Genomic DNA, 22,518 nt, shown 5'->3' with positions numbered 1-22,518 from the left:
GACACGGATAGGTCTTATGGCGACGATGGGTGAGGAAAGGGCTAGGAGTGGGAAGGAAGCGACCGTGGCTTTAATTAACATACAGCTCCAGCATTTGCCTGGTGTGAAAAAAAACCACGGAAAACCATCTTCAGGGCTGCCGAGAGTGGAGTTCGAACCCACTACCTTCCGAATGCAAGCTGACAGATACGTGACTCAAACCACGCAGTCACTCGATCGGTCTGATCGGTCTTAGTTAATATCTATAACATATGTAGGCCTACCTATATAGTACAAAACTATTTCCTTACTAAATATGTTCCCCGTTTCAAAATATGTACATGATAATGATGTTTCATAACCCTTGAACAAACTATTCTAGTGGGATTTGAACCCGTGATCTTTCACTTTCTGATCTCGCATCTTAACCACTCGACCGTCGTGCAGGACGTTTAGCTTTGCGCGTAGAGCACTAAGGGTTGTAGTCACATATTATACAACGTACTGGTACCTTGACTTACCTATTATGGGCTATTGTCTCCGAAGGTGACAAGTCATTTGGTACCATTATAACTCGAAGTCAGTTTTGTCACATTTAATGTTTATTTTGTGGGCTCACCTTATTACTATCGAACCAGATAGAGCACGGACTATCCTATACATTCTTCCGCCGCAATTCCCAATGCTAGTGGAGTCGCGGGTGCGAACTGTGATGAACACGAGGACTTAGCCATCTTTCACTGCCGGATGCCCTTCCTGACATCAACTCTATGTGTAGAGATGTATTCATTATTGCATGCCTCCGTGGTGGTTCGTAGTGTGATGTGCTGTGTATATATGAAGGTGTGTGTGTTAAGATAAACACTTAATCCCCTAGTCAGAAGAGTTTACGTGATTAATATCTCCGACCCCCCCGGAAATCGATTCTCTGGGACTCTTTGAAAAGATCGTAACGCTGGCCATTTAGCCAAGGAGCCGAAGAAGGTACTGTGCTATATGTCCTTGTTTATATCTCAAAATCTCCTTTATTAAGATGTCTTAACATTGAGCTATGGCAGTGATATTAGCCTAAAACATGTACAGGATCTTCCGGTTGATTAGTTTGACATGCCATTATGAATTCGCCCGTCGATTGGGAGCTGAAAAAATTACACTATTTCGGTAGTTGATTGACAGAAAATTCACAAATCATGTAAAGTCGGTAGTCGACTGAAGGAAAGTGCATGAACCATTTGAATTTGTTGGTTAATTGACAGGAAGTGAAAAAATATCATACGAATTCGGCAATCGACTGACAGAGAGTAGAAAAATATATGAATTCGAAAGTCGCAGACTGTTTTTGCAAATCTATTTCGATTTCGGAAGCTTTCTGATATATATATTTGCAGTATTCATAGTCTTAGGTCCATATCACCAATATTTGAAGGTTCTATTAAAACTTATCAAGGCAAGTTACATAGGTCGTCTTCCGTCTTATCAGTGTGTGCTGACTTCAGACTTTGATAAAAGAAAACTGTGGCACATGCAACGCATTACGAACCTTATCTCGACAATATGATTACTGCCCAACCAGATACCCTGCAGGTAGTAGAGTGTCACGTGGTCAGCGCGACGACATCCTCCACCGTATTGCTTGGTTTTCTTGACCGGACAGAGATTAATATTATGTCAAATACAATAAATTCCTAAAAGATCCGATTAATTTTCCTGTTGAGTAAGGATGTATTTCATTTCCAGCTGCGAATTCCACGTGGGACGCTGTCTAACCAACTATTTACAAAACGTTACCATGGCACAAGCGAATTTCATGTGCAGTCTTCTACGACAAAGAGTACCTAGCTTTTTCAACCCAGTAGGACTCTTCCGTTGTGGCAGTATTAAATCCCTACGGAAGTTATGTGCAAAGGACCACACACCGAGTGTCAGAACTAATATTAATTCCTTTAATAAAAGTGAAAAATAGTATGAACACAACCGCTTCCCTCTCTCAGTAAACTTTTAAAACTGTTTGATATCGGATAGTACCGTATGGACGTTTCTGGCAGGTAGTTCAAGATCGGCATAGCCTATACTGTAAATGTTATATTCAATGGAACAAATGCAGAGAGATATCGTTAAGATACTATAAAATTTCATCAACATTCTTATCTAAGCAATCATGTGTCTTCTTAGTTCTTTAGGTGAGATTTTGCTTCGTTTGTTTTGTTTTTATTTGTATGTTCTTTGTTTCGTTATTGTTCTTCTTCCAACTGAATTTCAAGCTCCTTATACTTTGGTAGAAAACGTATACATATGGTTCAACCGTTGATAATCTCTACACATGTAGAAATAACGTCTGCCCGTATGTATGTATGTATGTATGTATGTATGTATGTATGTATGTATGTACACTGACTGACAGTGACAATGCAACACCAAGGAGGAGTGGTTCGAAAGGGATGAAAGTTGGGGAAAAAACAGAGACGGCACGGATGAATAATTGATGTTTATTTCAAACCGATATGCAGGTTACACAATGCGCACGGCATCGACTCAGTAGGATGTAGGACCACCGCGAGCGGCGATGCACGCAGAAACACGTCGAGGTACAGAGTCAATAAGAGTGCGGATGGTGTCCTGAGGGATGGTTCTCCATTCTCTGTCAACCATTTGCCACAGTTGGTCGTCCGTACGAGGCTGGGGCAGAGTTTGCAAACGGCGTCCAATGAGATCCCACACGTGTTCGATTGGTGAGAGATCCGGAGAGTACGCTGGCCACGGAAGCATCTGTACACCTCGTAGAGCCTGTTGGGAGATGCGAGCAGTGTGTGGGCGGGCATTATCCTGCTGAAACAGAGCATTGGGCAGCCCCTGAAGGTACGGGAGTGCCACCGGCCGCAGCACATGCTGCACGTAGCGGTGGGCATTTAACGTGCCTTGAATACGCACTAAAGGTGACGTGGAATCATACGCAATAGCGCCCCAAACCATGTTGGCGCGTTGTCTAGCGGTAGGGCACTCCACAGTTACTGCAGGATTTGACCTTTCTCCACGCCGACGCCACACTCGTCTGCGGTGACTATCACTGACAGAACAGAAGCGTGACTCATCGGAGAACACGACGTTCCGCCATTCCCTCATCCAAGTCGCTCTAGCCCGGCACCATGCCAGGCGTGCACGTCTATGCTGTGGAGTCAATGGTAGTCTTCTGAGCGGACGCCGGGAGTGCAGGCCTCCTTCAACCAATCGACGGGAAATTGTTCTGGTCGATATTGGAACAGCCAGGGTGTCTTGCACATGCTGAAGAATGGCGGTTGACGTGGCGTGCGGGGCTGCCACTGCTTGGCGGCGGTTGCGCCGATCCTCGCGTGCTGACGTCACTCGGGCTGCGCCTGGACCCCTCGCACGTGCCACATGTCCCTGCGCCAACCATCTTCGCCACAGGCGCTTCACCGTGGACACATCCCTATGGGTATCGGCTGCGATTTGACGAAGCGACCAACCTGCCCTTCTCAGCCCGATCACCATACCCCTCGTAAAGTCGTCTGTCTGCTGGAAATGCCTCCGTTGACGGCGGCCGGGCATTCTTAGCTATACACGTGTCCTGTGGCACACGACAACACGTTCTACAATGACTGTCGGCTGAGAAATCACGGTACGAAGTGGGCCATTCGCCAACGCCGTGTCCCATTTATCGTTCGCTACGTGCGCAGCACAGCGGCGCATTTCACATCATAAGCATACCTCAGTGACGTCAGTCTACCCTGCAATTGGCATAAAGTTCTGACCACTCCTTCTTGGTGTTGCATTTGCTCTGTCAGTCAGTGTGTGTATGTACGTATGTATGTATGTATGTATGTATGTATGTATGTATGTATGTATGTATGTATGTATGTATGTATGTATGTATGTATGTATGTATGTATGTATGTATGTATCTGCGTTCGGTTATAACTCGAGGACCGCTCGACAGTATTTTATGCGATTTTCGCTGTTGACTACAGGATTTCCCAAGGAAGATGTCCGTGGATTAAATACTGAACTGCAGTGGACGGGGACATGAGCAATGATGGTTGCTGCAGAAAAACTGGAAGAAAATGAAACCAACCGAGCGAGTTGGTCACGTATCTGTGAGCTTGTATTCGGGATACAGTGAGTTCGAATCCCATAGCCGGCAGCCCAGAATAGGATTTTTCGTGCTTTCTGGTTTTCATCTCAGATAAATGCTGGGCCTGTACCTTAACTACGGCTACGATCGCTTCCTTCCCAGTCCTATCCCTTATCTATCCATTCGTCGCCATAAGACCTATCTGTATCGTTGCGACGTACAACGTTTACCAAAAATAAATGAAGGCACACGAATACTTCCTCGGTTTACGCTGCCTAAATCATGAAATATATGCACAAACTACTGTATATGCGTAGAACTGTCGGGCATAAAATATTATAAAAAGTCCGGGGATCACATACTTTAAAAAAATACAAGTTCGTCCACCTTGCACTAGCTACGAGAAGAGCATTCAAGAGGCTCGGCTAAGAATGCCAGTTCGAGAGCATGGCCTATTTAACACTTTTGAATGATGGACAATTCGTCAATTAACCTACTGAAGACTTCCGAAATATGGATGTTTCGTAGAATGTTCAAGTACCCATGAGTAGACTATTTCACGAACGAAGAGAAACTCCGTCGTACGGGAAATCTTGGAAAATCTTAACCCTTGCAAAACGCAGCAAAGCAGTCTTTTTCGGTCATATCATCCAAATTACACATAGACAGCCAAGATAGAAGGGATAGACAGGAAACGTAGATGTAGAACCTTCGATATAGTTTGACATCCACGATGCGGCAACTCTGACACGAGAAACACGAAATATAAAAAAATACTACATAACGATCGACAGCCTTCAGTGAGGAGATGGCACAAGACAAATAAGAGAAGAAGAACGGTGATAACAGCTACGATCGTAAATACAATAAACAGTCACCTTGAAATAAAGGGGTTAAATAAAATTGAACAATATAACGATACTCGAATGAAGAACCCAAGTACATTAAAACAAAGAATATTCGGTACAAACGAATTAACATTCACATATCGTGAAGCGAATCATTCGAGAAATTTAAATGGAAGTGTAAAATATGTTAGCGAAACTTTGTGAAACCAAACAAGGATTCTTTAACATTTTTATTAATCTGCCTGAAATTACGGTGACCAGAAGGATCCAGAATACTACAGCAAGTTTATACATTAAAGTCAATTTTAAAGTCCAAACATCTTGGAACACTGTTTGTATATTTCGAAAGACGTGAACTACTTACGTATATGCTCTATTGTATCATAATTTTATGCAATACGCATATGCAAATTCGCACAAGAATTCGGTAAATTTGCCCTCGGTTTTTGCCCTAATTGTAATGGCGGAACCGCTTGTCGTTAAGACGATGTGTTAAGGTTAATTTTCTTTTAAGTTCTCCTTTCTGACGATAAGTGTTATACTGAGCGGTTGCCGAAAGGTTGTGACTCTTAACCTTTCCTTACTACCTAGAATGACATATGCGGTCGCTCGGGGATCTGTACACCCTTTTACTTCACAGCGACATTAAAATAGAATTAGCATATTAGAAGCGGCACACTGAAATTTAGCATCTCCTTTGTGATAACGGAGTAATCAGTGGTAAAACCCCGACAGATACGTCTATTCGGGTGTTATAATGGAATCTTCAAAAGGCATCAGGTCAGACTTTTCAAAATACAAATATGTAGATTTATTATCAGGATGTTAGATCTTTGTATGATTTTGCTTTACGTCGGAACTACATCGATAGGCCTAGGTCTCATGGCGACGGTGGGATACGAGTGGGAACGACGCGACCGTGGCCTTAATTAAGGTACAGCCCCGCATTTGTCTGGTGTGAAATGAGAAACCACGGAAATCTCTTCAGAGCTGCGGACAGTAGGGTTCGAACCCACTATCTCCCAAATATAAGCTGATAGCTACGTGACACAAATCACGCAACTACTTCCTCTGTGACGCTGCAACTCCTACCGTAAATATGAGCTATGCTGTTCAGTGTTCATATAGTGTACCAGGAAATTATTTGATAATAAGGCACGACTTGATATTTCGGAGAGTTATAATATCTTATCGCGGGGCACACAGGGTGTAGACCTGGAGCTGGGTACAGAGAGAGGTCCTGACTACAATGGGTTCCAAATTATTTTAACTGATTTACATAAGGTTCACCTTACAATTGTGCTGATTACAGTGAAGTTGTTTCCATAAATCCTCCTTGATGGACAGCGACCCAATCATGGAAACACGATGTCTCGTGTGCAGCATCCAAACCATGGAACCACGATCCCTTGTAGGCAGCAATGGGTTGTAGTTGATTCCTGAAGGTCCTGGCGCGTGGTAACCACTCACTGATTATGTTACGCGAGTGTCCACATTTAAATCTCCCCCGAGTATCAGAATGATTCACATAATCCACAGCACTTTGTGAATTTGAATCGTTGTCTCGGTTCTGACTTAGAACCCAAAACGAAAAATTTGAAAAATAAGTTGCACTTGGGAAACTTGTGGTGGATTTCCACACACAAAAGCAAGCAAAGTCACCTCCGTACAGGCCACGAAGGCCCTTGGAGGAGTGGAAGGTAAAGGCTTCCACCATTGTTAACCTCGGCACGTGATGGGGTAGAGTGGTTAGCTCTACGCCCGACCGCCTTTGCCCCCACGAATTAACCTGGTACTCATTTTTTATGTAGAGTGAGTGAACCTCATGGCCATATGCACCTCCGGAAGTGGAAATCTCGTTTCTTAAATTTTCCGACTTCCTGACGGGGATTCGAACCCACGTCCTTCCAGGAGAACCGAGCACGCCTTTACCACCTCGGTCAGGCAGCCCCTTCCACACATAAAATAAAATAAATAAAGTTTGACTTTTATCACTTGCGTAGAGTCTTTCAAATTAAATTTTTTACTGTTCATTGGTACTCATCACAACACAGTTTATTCCTATTCACGTCGAGAACTAGAACGTCTGATGGAATAACTGCACTCTTAGAATTACTTATAATTTTAAAGAAACTGAATGTTTGTAGCGACTTACTGAAAGCACAGTTCACTTGGAAATTTCACTTGCATTTTACATGAATGTCTGCGAGTGCACTTTTTTTCTATTTATGTAGTGTAAACCACTTGGAAAAGCCACTAGCATTCCAAACTACTGCATTCTATGCGACGCATTTATAATAATAATAATAATAATATTATTATTATTATTATTATTATTATTATTATTATTACTATTAGTATTATTATCGTTATTGTGAAAAGTCTGTTCGCAGAAAGAAAAATATAAATATCACTTTCAACTACCGCATTTGATATAATGTCAACGTGAATTATTAAGCACTTGTACGAAAAGTAATGCCTCTGAGTATTCTGTTATTCACATCGTAATGTTAAAGTTTAAGTCGAGTTCACTTGGAAAAATCACTATTCTTCTAGCGCACACGTAAATTTTAGTGACACAAGTCTTAGAATCACCTTCTTCAATATCTCTAAGTTTCTCAACGAGGTTCTACTTACTGAAAGTTTGTAAGTACCGTAACGCCGGAATTATTCTATTTCCACAACTCGCACGTCACTTGAACATAATCTCTCCCTGCAGGCCGACTCCGTACCATGCGGCGAACCAACATCGGCGTGTTTAAGGTGTGAACTGAAGTAAAAGGCACAAGAGCTATGACCTTTTATACAAATGTAGCTCTGACGTAATGTTTTACCAAATTTAAATGCCAAGCTTTTAAAAAACTCTTGAAACTCTCAAAAAGCTCTTATCCATTAACCTACCCTCTTTTCATGTCTTTAGTCCTTCTTTACAGTGATTTGAATATCTCCATAACCCCTGGAACGATTTTGAAGAAATTAACATGATGAGACGTTTAAATTATGTTCTATTAAGATGCCTCTGTTTCTGAATAGATTCCTCAATTGGTTTAGAGGATAGCAAATTTCTTACATGGACGTTTCCAGATCGCATGACGCAACCAGTCCTTGACCTCGTGCTGGCTGTGTGATGAAGAAGGTAGCGTTGTGCGGGTTGATGACTTGCTCCTGCGAGACTTTGTTATTAATAGTGCTGAAAATTCACTGGATAATAACTTTAAAATTAATTACGACGCATTTTATTTAAGAAACACTTAATGTACGGTCAATCCCGGTACAATAGTTAACTATCAAACATTTGGCTGTATCATCCTTTTCTCTCTTACCTCCTTTATTTCTTTCATTCATTTGAAGTTCTTTCGATGCAGCAATGAAGCCACAACAGGCTATTGACCAGCCACTAAGAAGTTCAGATAGCTTCGAATCGTCACGTAAAGATTGCTTTAAGGAGAAAATTATACCCTGAGCTACACGACAGGTTTAGGATTCTACACAGTCCGAAAATCGAGTATTAGAATCGCGGCTCTGACATCGGCTATGCTGGTGGTGCTGGTAAGTCAAATGTTTCAAAAGGTTCGAAAATAGACTGTTTCACAGAGAATAATGCTGGTGTCCTCACTAAAAGGAATGTTTCTGTGTTGTCCTATCCGTCTTCATAGCTGTTGCTTTTAACTTACAGTGGAGTACAATATTATCATTTTGTACAGTAAGAGAAAGACTAGGCCTACAACCACTCGTATGATAAGTTAATACGTATGTGGAGTCCTCGCTATTCATCATACTGGGTATTTATAACAGTTCTGAGTATTTTCTTAGGTTGTAGTGAAGTAAGTGTCAAGCTTTTAAAAACTCTTAAAACTCTTGAAAAGCTCTTATTCATCAACCTACCCTCTTTTAATGTCTTTACTCTTTATTTACAGTGATTTCAAATAAGTTTTTCTACCACATATGTATTAGGTTTTGAAAATGTTCTGGAATTGCATAAGCTTTAACTCATCATTTTCAATGAAAATATACATTTAATTGTCAGTTCCTCTTCTACATTATTCTTAAAATCTATTTATTTAAAATAATCACAATTCCAAAAACACTTATTTTTGGTATCCTATAACCATACTAAAATTTTGCTTTAAATTATAAATAGTTACATGCTTCTGTCATAAAGAATAAGATTTACATATCTACGTAAGGTTTCTCTCAAAAGTGTCACATTTTCACAAATCTGAAATGGAGAAAAGATCTCTGTATCGGTCTGTTCTAATAAAGTTCAAGCAAACAGTTATGGGATCAAACCTTGCAAAGAAGGAGAAAATTATTCTTTTAATTACCAAAATGAAGCTTTAAGCCTTTATAATTCAGCACACTTCAAGCAAATGACAGTTCCACAAGATCCCCACAGTGGAAACTGACACTTAGCACATGCACGACAAGCCTTCCTCCTCACTTTCACTAGTACTTGAATGATGTTCGCTAATTTCCAACTCACTTTCTGCGTCCAATATATCACTTAAAACTTCTTCTAACAAAGCTCTCACATCATCACTACTTAGTGACATACTATTCCAAAAATAACGTTTTAGGGCACACACAAATTAGTTACTTTCCTTACACACATGGGTCCCAGAGACCCAAACGCTGGAATTACAGACAAAAGGAAACAGCGCGTCCGCACCTGCCAAGTTCATGTAGAGGACGAACGGAAAGGAGAGTACATGGAGGGTAAGCGCAGTGCGGGCAAAATGTGAAAAAATACTTACAAAAGAAAACACTTGTGGGTCCCAGGGACCCAATCGTGTAAGTTACAGGTTATTCTGCTTGATGTTATCGAGCAGTGCACAACATGGAATTCATTAATTCGCACAAGGGTAAACTAAAGTTGGTGTACAGCGGTTATAGGTTTTATAAGCAACGAGAAAACAAGGCGGGAAAAAAGTATGGTTTTGCCATAAAAGAGTGTGTCGTGTGCCGGTAAAATTAAATTTCAAGTGACAATAGTGTTTTAAATGAAACAATCCACCAATGTGTATCTGATGAAGCAAGCCTCGATGTGCGGGTCCATGGCGTCCGTGGGTTGCTCAACCCTCTGTCGCGTACAATCTCTGCGAGATCACACGACAGGACCACCTCTTGAAGAGAGAGATGCCAATTACCAGAGGGCGCACAGTTCCGCCTGATGCTAACAATGGACCTTTTCGCAAAATTCCGATTACATTTTCAAACATCTACAGTCTTTATATGGGTAGGGTGGCCATTTATCCATTCAAAGGGAAGATGGCCCGGTTCGTGAGTTTTGAGACTGGCCCATGTAAAATAATCTACTCTTACTAATACTCTTCTTGGAATTCGTGAATCTCGATACTCTTAAGTTCTGAGACAACACGCCGCACTCAGCATATACGACAGGTCATGGACCCGTACCGATAATCCATGCAGTTTTTAAGTTTAGTTTTCTAGAATGTTTAAAATGCTTAAAAGTTCCATGGAAGTACCGTATTGAGTTTTTTAAAGGATATTTTAGAAATGATCAATAAATTTTAGTTGTAAATAATTATTATGTATTGTACTGGAAATACGTGTACATCAAGTATTTCTCACGGTTATTATAAGTTAGACGCGAAGGAAATTAACAAGTCACTTCGAATGAAGTGAACAACTCTATACAGCATGGTTGCCTAGTTGTACTTCCTCTTAAAACAGTAATCACCTCCTCCTCAGTGCCTGTTTCCTAAAGTCTGACAGGGGTTGGTTAGTCTACCCTCCACATCACATGTGGCTACAAGCTGGATCACGGCCTAGGCTAAATTGCGTCATACACACTAGAACCGTCCATAGCAGAACAACTGAAAATGTCTGTAATGATCGTAGCGAAATAAAAATTACATCACTGTGATCACCACATATCAAACATCTCCTGACCTGAATTTTACGAGAATTCCTCCAAGGAATCAAACGTTATCGGGTCATGAAGATGACGTTCGGCTTGGACAGGTATAAAAGGTCTCGCTTCGGCCAGATAGTTATCATTAGCAACTGATGGTCCGTATCAGTTGGACCTGTCGCAAGACACGCCGAGATTCTGCTCAAAGTACTTAAACACTGCACGAGTGACTACGGAAGTACGAGAGCGATGGAACTACAAATCGTAAGTGTGAAAGCGAACTTAGAAATATTCCAAGTGTTTGGATTATTATGGTCAATAGCAGGACTTGTGGTATAAACTATCGAGTGTTTCAAATGTAATAGGAAATTTTTAGACGCGAACTTTGAACATTTCATGTGCCTTAGTGCATAATTAACTTTGTGAATTTTTACTTCGAGTGTCTTAAGTGTAATAGACATTTCTCAAACGAAGCTTTAAATGTTTCTCATACTTCAAGTGAATAATTAATTTTAACGTTTGCTTTTTCAAGTATGTGGTCACGAACTTTGAAGGCATAACAGCCTTGCTTAACTTGTAGGCCTATATAGAAAACTCAAGTGACTAATATTTTTTGAGTGATTTAAACAATTTCTGTAGAGTTAGAACTGTGATCAAACAATCCTACAAACTGTTCATTTACATTAAAACTGTGTAGTAATATAATGAAATAGGGCGGTGACTGAGCAGTGTCGAATCACGCGAATAAATTCATGTAACTCAAATAAGCAGTGTTCGTCTGGAAAGATAAACTCTTATGTCCGATAGTAATTTTCTATGGCAAACACTATCCGTTTCCAGAACTTTCAAAACTTTATTCTTTACTTAAGGGTGATAAGTAAACACTAACAATTTATTTAATTTAAATTAGCCCCTCCACTTCAACCAAGTGTGCTTTCAGTTCAGCCATTAGACTGAACAATAACGATGTGTTACCCAGTGCTGATAGGGCTTACAAATAACAACTGTACGTGTTAATATCGATTCGGAGGACTCTATAATGTGGATACTCGTACAAAACAAATCGCGAGTGAAGTGACCCCGCTGCTAGAACGTCCAGAACATCCGACGACGAGGGATAGTGGCAGTCTACGTTGGATTATGTTTCCATGGTAGACGACGGCGCCTGGGAACACAGCTACAAAGCTTTGAAAACATCATATAAACTGTACACAAGGTGACATGAATATTTTTGCCATGAACATTTTCTTTTGCCAGAATTTCAATAAATTCAGTTCACAAGAAAGTCTAACTTTTTTGTAGTTAGGACCTCTTCCTCTGTACTATTGATCCAGCGAAACAACCGGCAACGCCTATTGTTAACTTCATGCTCTGAAATAAACTTTTGATCTAGTTGGGCAAATTTACTGGTACAGTATGTTACTAATGACGGAATTTAATCACCGCAAACCGGTTTTAACGATTTGATTTCTGGTGATATGGAATGCGCTTGTATTCTTCTAATGTATTTAAAACGTAGTTTTTTAACGAACAGGAGAACGGTCCATCACAGGAAATGCTGGAAACCGTGATTTCGATACACCAATCGGTTACTGTCACATGTCTGCGCGTGCGCATCTCCCACACGCTCTATCCCGAGTACGTCGCTGTGTCATTACGTGTGAGTGAGCGAGAAAATCGAAGATGTTTAGTGACCAGATAAATGCAACACAAAATGGTGTTCACGACAAAACAGTGTGTTCATTGTCGAGTGTTATGCGAGGCATGATTCGTGGAAAACCGGAGCGGAACTGTTTGCGCAATAGTTTAAGACTGGAAGTGTTTTGGCAAAACCCTCAACAAAGTTTGCAATACAAAACTTAGTTGCAAAATGGTGCGAAACGGGCTCTGTAGCGAATAAGAACCGTAGCTATCCGAAAAGAGTTCGGCCACCAGAAAATATTGCTCGAGTGAAGGAAGGCCTGGAACGAAGTCCGACATAATCTCAACGCCGTTCTGTGCAAGTGGGAATTAAGAGATTGTGGTGCCGAAACATTATCAAAAAGGATCTGCATCCGTATCGTTACAAATATACTGTAGTGCATGCATTAAACTATCCAGACGAACCTTCGCGTGTTACGTCGGTGGTTCCTAAGTGAAGTGAAGTCGGGACGTTTGGATCATCAGTTTCTCATTTCTTCAGATGAGGACTGGTTCAGCCAGTCAGGGTATGTGAACTCTCAGAAAGTGCGCCATTATGCATCAGAAAATCCCCACTAGTACGCCGAAAAGCCGGTGCATACCCTCTAGATTGGTGCGTGGTGCGTAATGTTTGGTGTCCGCATCGTAGCATGATTCTTTCACTAAACTGTTAATGCTAATCGGTATATCCAGACACTGTTTAATCCATATATGGATCAACTCGCAGAAGATGGACGAATATATGGATATTTTCAGCAAGACGGAGCAACAGTATACACCGCCTTGACAACCTTGTCACGAGTGCATGAGGTGTTCGGTGAGGAGATGACAATCAGCAGAGGCAGTGAAATCAAATGGCCACATCGATCGCTTGATATCTTTCCCTGTGATTTTTGCCTGTGGGGCAAATTGAAGAGTCAGGTGTACTCCAATAATCCTCACATACTGAGGAGCTACGCTAGTGCTACTATCCCTCAAGCAGAGCTGCTAGACGTGTCTCACAGTTTGCTACATCGAGCACAGCGCTGCATAGACGTCAACGGTGGCCATTTCCAACATCTTCTGTGATTTTCATTAACAAGGGTCAATTCCACGTCAGTCCTATTGCAAATATTTTCCGAGCCAGTTTTATTTTTCTCACCCTGTATATGAATAGTTTTCAGTAGGTACATTGTAAAATATTTTTTTAATGTTTGACATTGGTAATTCATTCCAATTAAAATTTCAATTCATAAAAGATAAGAGGATACCATACATATCATACCATGTATATACCATGCCTGCAGAAAAGTGTAAGCCTCGAAACATCTATCGATTAATATCAAATTAAGACACTATAATGCAATAGTCAAACCGTCAGTCCTCCACGCAGCAGAGTGCCTATCTATAACTAAGACGACCCCACTAAGAGCCCTCGAAGTACAAGCAGGAAGTTCCTGAGTAAGATAGTAGGGCCACGGATCCTTTCAGATGGAATACGATGGTACAAACCAAACTGTGAACTCTACCAACACCAAGAAACCCTCACAGATACCATCAGAAGAAGACGATTGGCTTTCTACGGACACCTGTATAGAATGAACCCCCACAGGCTGTCCTATAAGATCTGCAAAGTAGCTAGCTAGCCCTGTGGATCCATCAGGTAGGGAAGGATCTCGTAGGATTTAATATTAATCATGCCGTAATAATATTACTTTTCTTGACGTGTTAGGATACAAGAAGAACGATGGTACACTAGGCCATGCAATGTACAAGAAACCTATACATTCTGAAAGGTACTTTCAAAGATCCTCACACCACCACCCCTGCAAGAAAGCAGTTCTCCTTCGTACGTTATTTACTAGGGTGAATAACGTTGCAGACGCTGATAACCGCTTGAGTGCATTAAGATAATCGACAATATCCATGAATATCCTCTGTTCTCGACTTGTGAGGGAAGCCATAGAGATAGAGCTGCGCCCAAGTAACGTCGACAGGGAAGACGGCTTCAAGTTATCAAATACATAGAAATCTGTACTCCATAAATGCATGCATAACAGCACTATGGCACAGCGCGACGCACTCCAGAAACTGTCAACAGACGGCGCTGAATCAGTAACTTCACTCCCAACCACCACACCACAGCGCGATGATACCGGAGTCCATTTTGTGGGGGACCGTGGATAGTATTACTTCCACGTTCTTTGAAGAATTTCTGTGATCACTGTCAAAAGAAGACCTTCACATGCCCCTCACGAAGGCCAATGTAATTTGGCGGAAAGCTCGTCTTTGTTTTAATAAATACGTAGCTTTAATCCAGTTAATCATATGTATTTATTTTGATACAATGAGCCATGAAAACCTACATTCATTAAGAAGTAACTACCAATCAACTATCAAAACCAGACAGTTTCTGACATCCCTTACCACGAGATAGGAAATGGTCCGAGGAACGCAAGATAAAGTGCAGCATGAACATGAAGGATTACTGGGCAAACAGAAAACTCAAGGTACCAAGAAGAAAGCAGCAGCCAAACCCATCATCAAGAACACCACAAACAACAACAACAACTACAACAGAATCAACACAGCTACAGCACAAGCAACGTGATCCTCAACCTGCCCAAACGAACTAAAAAAAGGAAGGATTATTCTCGTTAAATCAAATGTAACTGTCAACTGTTGAAAATTATTATTTTTAAAAAGTATTTTGAGCCAAGTATCAGTATTCTATACGAAACTTTACAAAGAAAACGTATTATTTCCTGTGAAATCGATGTGTCGGTCTCCTCGCGAGCCTGCGCTATAGCTTTGTATACATTACTGATTAGCACATCAGAAACACGTTCAATGGCTCTCTTCTTTCATCAGTCCACCACATGGTCGAGCAACACAACACCATACAACTTTACCATACCCATTTTCCCGCTTCTTTGAGTACCGATACCCATTGCATAATGTTAGGAATAAAACACCATCTGTTTTATGACTCTAACTTACACTGACTGACAGAGCAAATGCAACACCAAGAAGGAGTGGTCAGAACTTTATGCCAATTGCAGGGTAGACTGACGTCACTGAGGTATGCTCATGATGTGAAATGCGCCGCTGTGCTGCGCACGTAGCGAACGATAAATGGGACACGGCGTTGGCGAAAGGCCCACTTCGTACCGTGATTTCTCAGCCGACAGTCATTGTAGAACGTGTTGTCGTGTGCCACAGGACACGTGTATAGCTAAGAATGCCAGGCCACCGTCAACGGAGGCATTTCCAGCAGACAGACGACTTTACGAGGGGTATGGTGATCGGGCTGAGAAGGGCAGGTTGGTCGCTTCGTCAAATCGCAGCCGATACCCATAGGGATGTGTCCACGGTGCACCGCCTGTGGCGAAGATGGTTGGCGCCGGGACATGTGGCACGTGCGAGGGGTCCAGGCGCAGCCAGAGTGACGTCAGCACGCGAGGATCGGCGCATCCGCCGTCAAGCGGTGGCAGCCCCGCACGCCACGTCAACCGCCATTCTTCAGCATGTGCAAGACACCCTGGCTGTTCCAATATCGACCAGAAAAATTTCCCGTCGATTGGTTGAAGGAGGCCTGCACTCCCGGCGTCCGCTCAGAAGACTACCATTGACTCCACAGCATAGACGTGCACGCCTGGCATGGTGCCGGGCTAGAGCGACTTGGATCAGAGAACGGCGGAACGTCGTGTTCTCCGATGAGTCACGCTTCTGTTCTGTCAGTGATAGTCACCGCAGACGAGTGTGGCGTCGGCGTGGAGAAAGGTCAAATCCGGCAGTAACTGTGGAGCGCCCTACCGCTAGACAACGCGGCATCATGGTTTGGGGCGCTATTGCGTATGATTCCACGTCACCTCTAGTGCGTATTCAAGGCACGTTAAATGCCCACCGCTACGTGCAGCATGTGCTGCGGCCGGTGGCACTCCCGTACCTTCAGGGGCTGCCCAATGCTCTGTTTCAGCAGGATAATGCCCGCCCACACACTGCTCGCATCTCCCAACAGGCTCTACGAGGTGTACAGATGCTTCCGTGGCCAGCGTACTCTCCGTATCTCTCACCAATCGAACACGTGTGAGATCTCATTGGACGCCGTTTGCAAACTCTGCCCCAGCCTCGTACGGACGACCAACTGTGGCAAATGGTTGACAGAGAATGGAGAACCATCCCTCAGGACACCATCCGCACTCTTATTGACTCTGTACCTCGACGTGTTTCTGCGTGCATCGCCGCTCGCGGTGGTCCTACATCCTACTGAGTCGATGCCGTGCGCATTGTGTAACCTGCATATCGGTTTGAAATAAACATCAATTATTCTTCCGGGCCGACTCTGTTTTTTCCCCAACTTTCATCCCTTTCGAACCACTCCTCCTTGGTGTTGCATTTGCTCTGTCAGTCAGTGTATTTCAGGATGGACCAATAAATGCACGCACCCACACACACAACACACACACTTCTGTTCAACCACGAACGGCACACTTACTATAGGTGGGCCGGCGTAAGGTTGCACATGACAGCTGCGAACAATGTTGGTCACACTGCAATTACGCACGAAGCGATGTTGCCGCCGCAACAACAGCTGATTGCACGACACGTGAGTTTTTAAAAACATGGGAGAAATGCTTTATATCATCGCGATGATACACAATACAAATGTAATCGGTCGACAGCAATCTCACTTTCAACACGCCCATTACGTTTACAATAAAATATTTTCACAAAATGATACGAGATAAATATACTACGAAGTTCTTATTATGGCGATTTTAGAAAATACGGAAGAAATCGGCCGACAAAAATCTCACATTAAATACACCAATAAATGTTAGAATAATATACACCGGTTCTAACACAAAAGGTTTCAAGTAAAATCTATACAATTTACGAAAATTCAGAAACCTTTGTTTCATACCTGATTCACAAATGTAGAGGCTCGAGATCACTGCCATCACCACCGTCGCCTTCGTTGTCATTGTCATTGTCGTCTAGGCAGATCATCTACTTCTGAGTCCGACTCGTTGGCTGAATGGTCAGCGTACTGGCCATCGGTTCAGAGGGTCCCGGATTCGATTCCCGCCCGGGTCGGGGATTTTAACCTTCATTGGTTAATTCCAAATGTCCGGGGGCTGGGTGTTTGTGCTGTCCCCAACATCCCTGCAACTCACACACCACACATAACTCTATCCTCCACCACAATAACACGCAGTTACCTACACATGGCAGATGCCGCCCACCCTCATCGGAGGGTCTGCCTTACAAGGGCTGCACTCGGCTAGAAATAGCCACACGAAATCATATTATTAATTATTGACAGTAACTGATGATGCCATGTATTGCCATTGCCATGTTAATGAATGTTGCGACATGGCTAACTTTCTTCCTCCACAAAGCCGCATCCATTCGAGTAATAATCTCCCGGAACAGTCCTTTCGCTTGAGTAATTGTTGTGAAGGACGTGTTATTTGTGCGTACGTAATGTTTTACTTCACCACATACCGTATCATCTCAATGAGGTTGAAGTGACAGCGGTACGGCGGCAAACTAATAACCTCATGCCCTTGTTCCTTCGCTACCTCGTCGACTAATTTAGTCATACCCATATGCGCTGGGATATTTCTTTACTGCAGCCGTTCCACTAACAGTTCTTTACGGGCGCTCGAAGTAGGGGTCTTGTCCATTATTACGGAGTGGTAGGTGCATTGTCCATAACAATGACAGAAGGGACTTTGAGTTGTAATAATCGTACACGTGTTTTCGTATTGCATCAGCCTGGAAGGAATTAATTCCTGTTACAGGAGATAGCTTAATTCGTTTCTTTCCCGGAGTACTGTGAAACAAGTCCCTACTATCAGCCCCGGTTCCGCTACTGCTATGTCCCCCAGTCCCTTTTTCCTTCTTTTATTGGAGGCGAACACCTGTCTCAAAGCCCTAATGTTTGACATATGCGTTCCACAACTTGATCTGCAGGAACAGAGAGACGGCTATACAAGCGTACAAATTTCCTCTCCCTCTCGTAAAACTCACGAGTTCTCGGCACTAATTCTAATACCTGACTATTTTTGTAGTGGTGCCAACATGAATTACAACTGTCAAGTGCAACCTTGTGCCGGCCCACCTAATAGTTGCTATTTACAAGTTAGGCGGCCCGGCCCGTTGGAATTACTTGGCGACGGCTACAGTCCTATTCAGTGGTTCGCCTTACTTTCACGTCTACAAGTTTTATTTTTCAGATGTTTTACACATATTATTTAAATATAAATTAATATCGAAAGACAGAAATATCTAACAGTTATAGATTTACTAAGGTTTTTATCTGGCAAAAGAAGGCAGGTACTGGAAAATATGAAACTTGTAGGCCTAGTTCAATAACATTTGGTATATCGACATTGCCATGTTTTATATACCGATATGTATATAGTCTATTACTAACACTTCTAATAAACAAATTGCAGTGGATAGCGCAACACAAACAGCCGCACTTCGCGGTAAAGAAATGCTTTGAAGATGCACGTGGTTCAACGCAGCGATAATTAATACGAACAAAGATTAAAGTCAGTGTCATGTATACTCACCGTGGAGTCGCTGGCTGTCAAAATGCTGACTAAGATGCACGCCCCTTACAATTTCGTATTTCGTGGGTTCCCTTCCCCTTCCCTTGATGCTCCACTGCCGTACACTGCTGTTCATTACAGCCAATGACAGGTTTCAAAGAACATCGAAACCAATGAAGAGAACTACCACTCACGTTTGCCCGGCGTCGGAACAATCAGCCAACCAACGGGACATGTACGGTTCTCAAACACCTATACCAATCAAGACCGTTGGATTCGGTCTAGGACCAAACCAGCTGAGTGCAGGCGATACGGACCACTGTTGTTTCGGAACAGGATGTTGCTAGACCAATCTTGCTGGGATGCAGGCGATACGGAACATTGTTCTGGCGTACTGTTCATTTAAAGATCAGTTCCGAGTTCGGAACAGTTCCAAAACAACTGTTGTGTTATTTTTTGCCCATCTCTAGTCTGCGAGCTTTGGGAAAAACTGGTACATAGGCGGCGAGAGCGTGATTGCTGCTTTCCTCGAGCAGAGGCTGTTACAACGACGGGCGTACAGCACTCCTATTTTGAATCCAATCTGCTGGCCCAGCATGGGGAGGGGACCAGAGAAGGTGGCCTCAAAACAGTCAGCCTAATCACTACCCGACGAGGCAGCCGCATTCAGACGGTATCATATGAGGCTGAAACTCAACGAAACTGCGTTACATGGAACATTCGAAAGGCGAACATTACACGACCACAACGTCCGAACAGCAATTGTGGATCGTGTATTGAAAATATTTGACACGGTGGATACACTTCAGGAAAGAGAAACACGAAAACGAACTGCATATTTACAATGTTGGATTTTCAATAAAGAGCGAATTCTTGGATTACCTCGATGAACCCCTTTCCGCAATAAGTTAAGACCTCAAGTTAAATGACAACCAGGAAGCTACTATAATCGGGGTATACGCTCCAAAATTCAGAAGATGATCAGGAAAAATACTAATATCGCCAATTTGATGAAGTATTAACAAATACACTTAGCTCTGGCAAAATTATCCTTTTAGGGCGTTCTGTAGGGTATTGAAGATATTTAGGACAATCAGAGTTACTAATATGGAAGTTTTGAATCGTATACACGAAGAATATGAAGTTCTTAATACCGGCAAACGAGTAAACTAGAATACTAGTTAATATGAAGCGAAAATAAATAATATTTTATATAAGAAAAGGTAAGGTAAACAAGAACGTGGTCACAGTCACTCAAGATCACCTTCGCTGAAGAACATGTACCAGTGGATTATACTGAGAACACTTCCGCTGTTTCGAAAGACTATAGACAAAAAGGAAATCATGCGACTGATCGCCAACGTCCTGTGCGATGACAAAGTACGTAAAGAAGAAGCAATATGCATTCAGGATGTACGAAACAAGCCATCCAATAAAAGGAGGCTATAAAAAAAGGACCGGGACCATTAAAGTAAGAACATGGACCAATCCTCTCACTCGCAATTTTCATCAAGATTCAAACGGGACAAGTAACGTAAAGCCGTTTTAGGTGAGATGTGAGGCTTAAACCATAGTGATATTGTGGAACCTACTCTTTCGGTTTGGAGCTAATGAAATGTCAAGATTCGTCCAAAAACGGACATAGATTTTTGCATGAATATAAAACCGTACTCCCTTCTCTCGAACCATCGTCCGAAAGTAAGATTTTAAACGGAGACGAAGCAGAACGATCCCGCACAATACCACCAAATAACTTATAATTACAAAACTACATTACATTACGTTCTCTCTGGATGAAAGCTGTGAGTGAGAATCTTGGCTTCTATGCGTAATTTGATTGTCTTTGTCCCCTTTATCACCGCCAGTGATATCGCGGCGGTTTTCCTCCACTCTGTATATACCAGGCCTATATCAGAGAGTTTGGAAGAGGGCTCCATCCCTGGCGAACTCCTTTATTGACAAATATTTCTTCACTGTGAAAAATACGGAAACCACCTTTAAAAAGGGCACCAATCTGAACAGCAGCCTATTGAATTTGATCGATTGTATCTATTTCGTCTGCAAAAAGCGGCTAGCAAACACTCACTACTCGAGAAATGGTGAGTTAATGACTTGAAAATATTTTAGAATGTATCAAACGCATAAGAAGGTATCTAATTCCTCAGTTAATTAAAGAATGTTGAATCCATGTTGATAGTGACAGCGAGCTAGCAGGCTGAGTGAACGTGTGATTAAGTGGCTACACTTTACATGTGTATCCGGTCACGCAGCCCTTCTAATATGGAAAATAGACTTCCTAAACACACGCAACATACAGGGCGGCGGAGCTAACAGGCTTGCTACCACACTTATGAGAAGATGGATAGGCCAACTCCAATACGTGACGTCCACAGAGAGCAATCCCTGGGCAAACTGAGACTTCATATTCCAGCAACAGAACGCTTACATACTTATTTTTCAGTTTGCTTTAAGATACAGATAGGTCTTACGGCGATGAAAGGATAGAAAAGATCTAGGAGCGCGAAGGAAGCGACCGTGGCCTTAATTAAGATACAACCCCACCATTTGCCTGACGTAAAAAATGAGAAACCACGGAAAACCATCTTCAAGAACTGCTGACAGTGGAGTTCGAACTCACTATCTCTCAACTGCAAGATGATAGCTATGTGAACCGAACCACACAACCACTTTCTTGGTACAAACTCTTCAGTAGGACTTTTATTGCGGTTGGAATCTTGATGAGTTCGTGTGAAAGTTGATTTGAACAAAGCAAAGGATCATCCCACTCTGATTCCATTATTTCTCCATATCCAAACGCTGTCTATGTGTTGGCTTCCAAGAACAATAAAGTAAAGGCAAAATGAAACAAAAATAAAACAGGATGATAAGACTAAGATTATGATTTACTTACTTAGGCATTTATTTGGCCGGCTTCTCGGCTGAATGTCGACGAAGTGGCCATCGTCACATAACTACTTCTACGGTTTTCGGAGACGCCGAAGTGCCGAAATGTTGCCCCGCAGGAGTTCTTTTGAGTACCAGTAGATCTACTGACACCGACTCTGGCGTATTCAAGCACCATCAATTACCGCTGGACTAAGTCGGGACCGAATTCGCTAACTTGGAATCAGAAAGTTAGCGCTCTACAGTTTGAGCCAAGAAACACTGATAATATTGTGGTAACAAGCCAAGGGAATAACAGTTTTACGTGGATTCAGAACCATAGGACGTAACTTCCCATTCCAAGATGGAATTTAAATCATGCCGTATTGGTGAGAAGTTAGTAATATCATTCCAATGACTTCCAATGAGGTCAAAGTAAACTGATGCAACTTGTCAGTCGAATACGTCGAGATGTAAACTGTATTTAATTTCAAATGACAGATGATGTATTAGAAATTATGGTAATTAAGTACAGTATGTTCGGCTACAGCAGACATCCGTAGCGAGGAAAAGTGGTTAAACACTCCATTAACTTCAATAAGCAGATCATGACTGCCTTCT

Source organism: Anabrus simplex, chromosome 1 (assembly GCF_040414725.1).
Source record: "Anabrus simplex isolate iqAnaSimp1 chromosome 1, ASM4041472v1, whole genome shotgun sequence".
NCBI classification, from domain to species: Eukaryota; Metazoa; Arthropoda; class Insecta; order Orthoptera; family Tettigoniidae; genus Anabrus; species Anabrus simplex.
The sequence above is the reverse complement of the archived record's forward strand: the minus strand, read 5'-3'. Positions refer to the sequence as shown.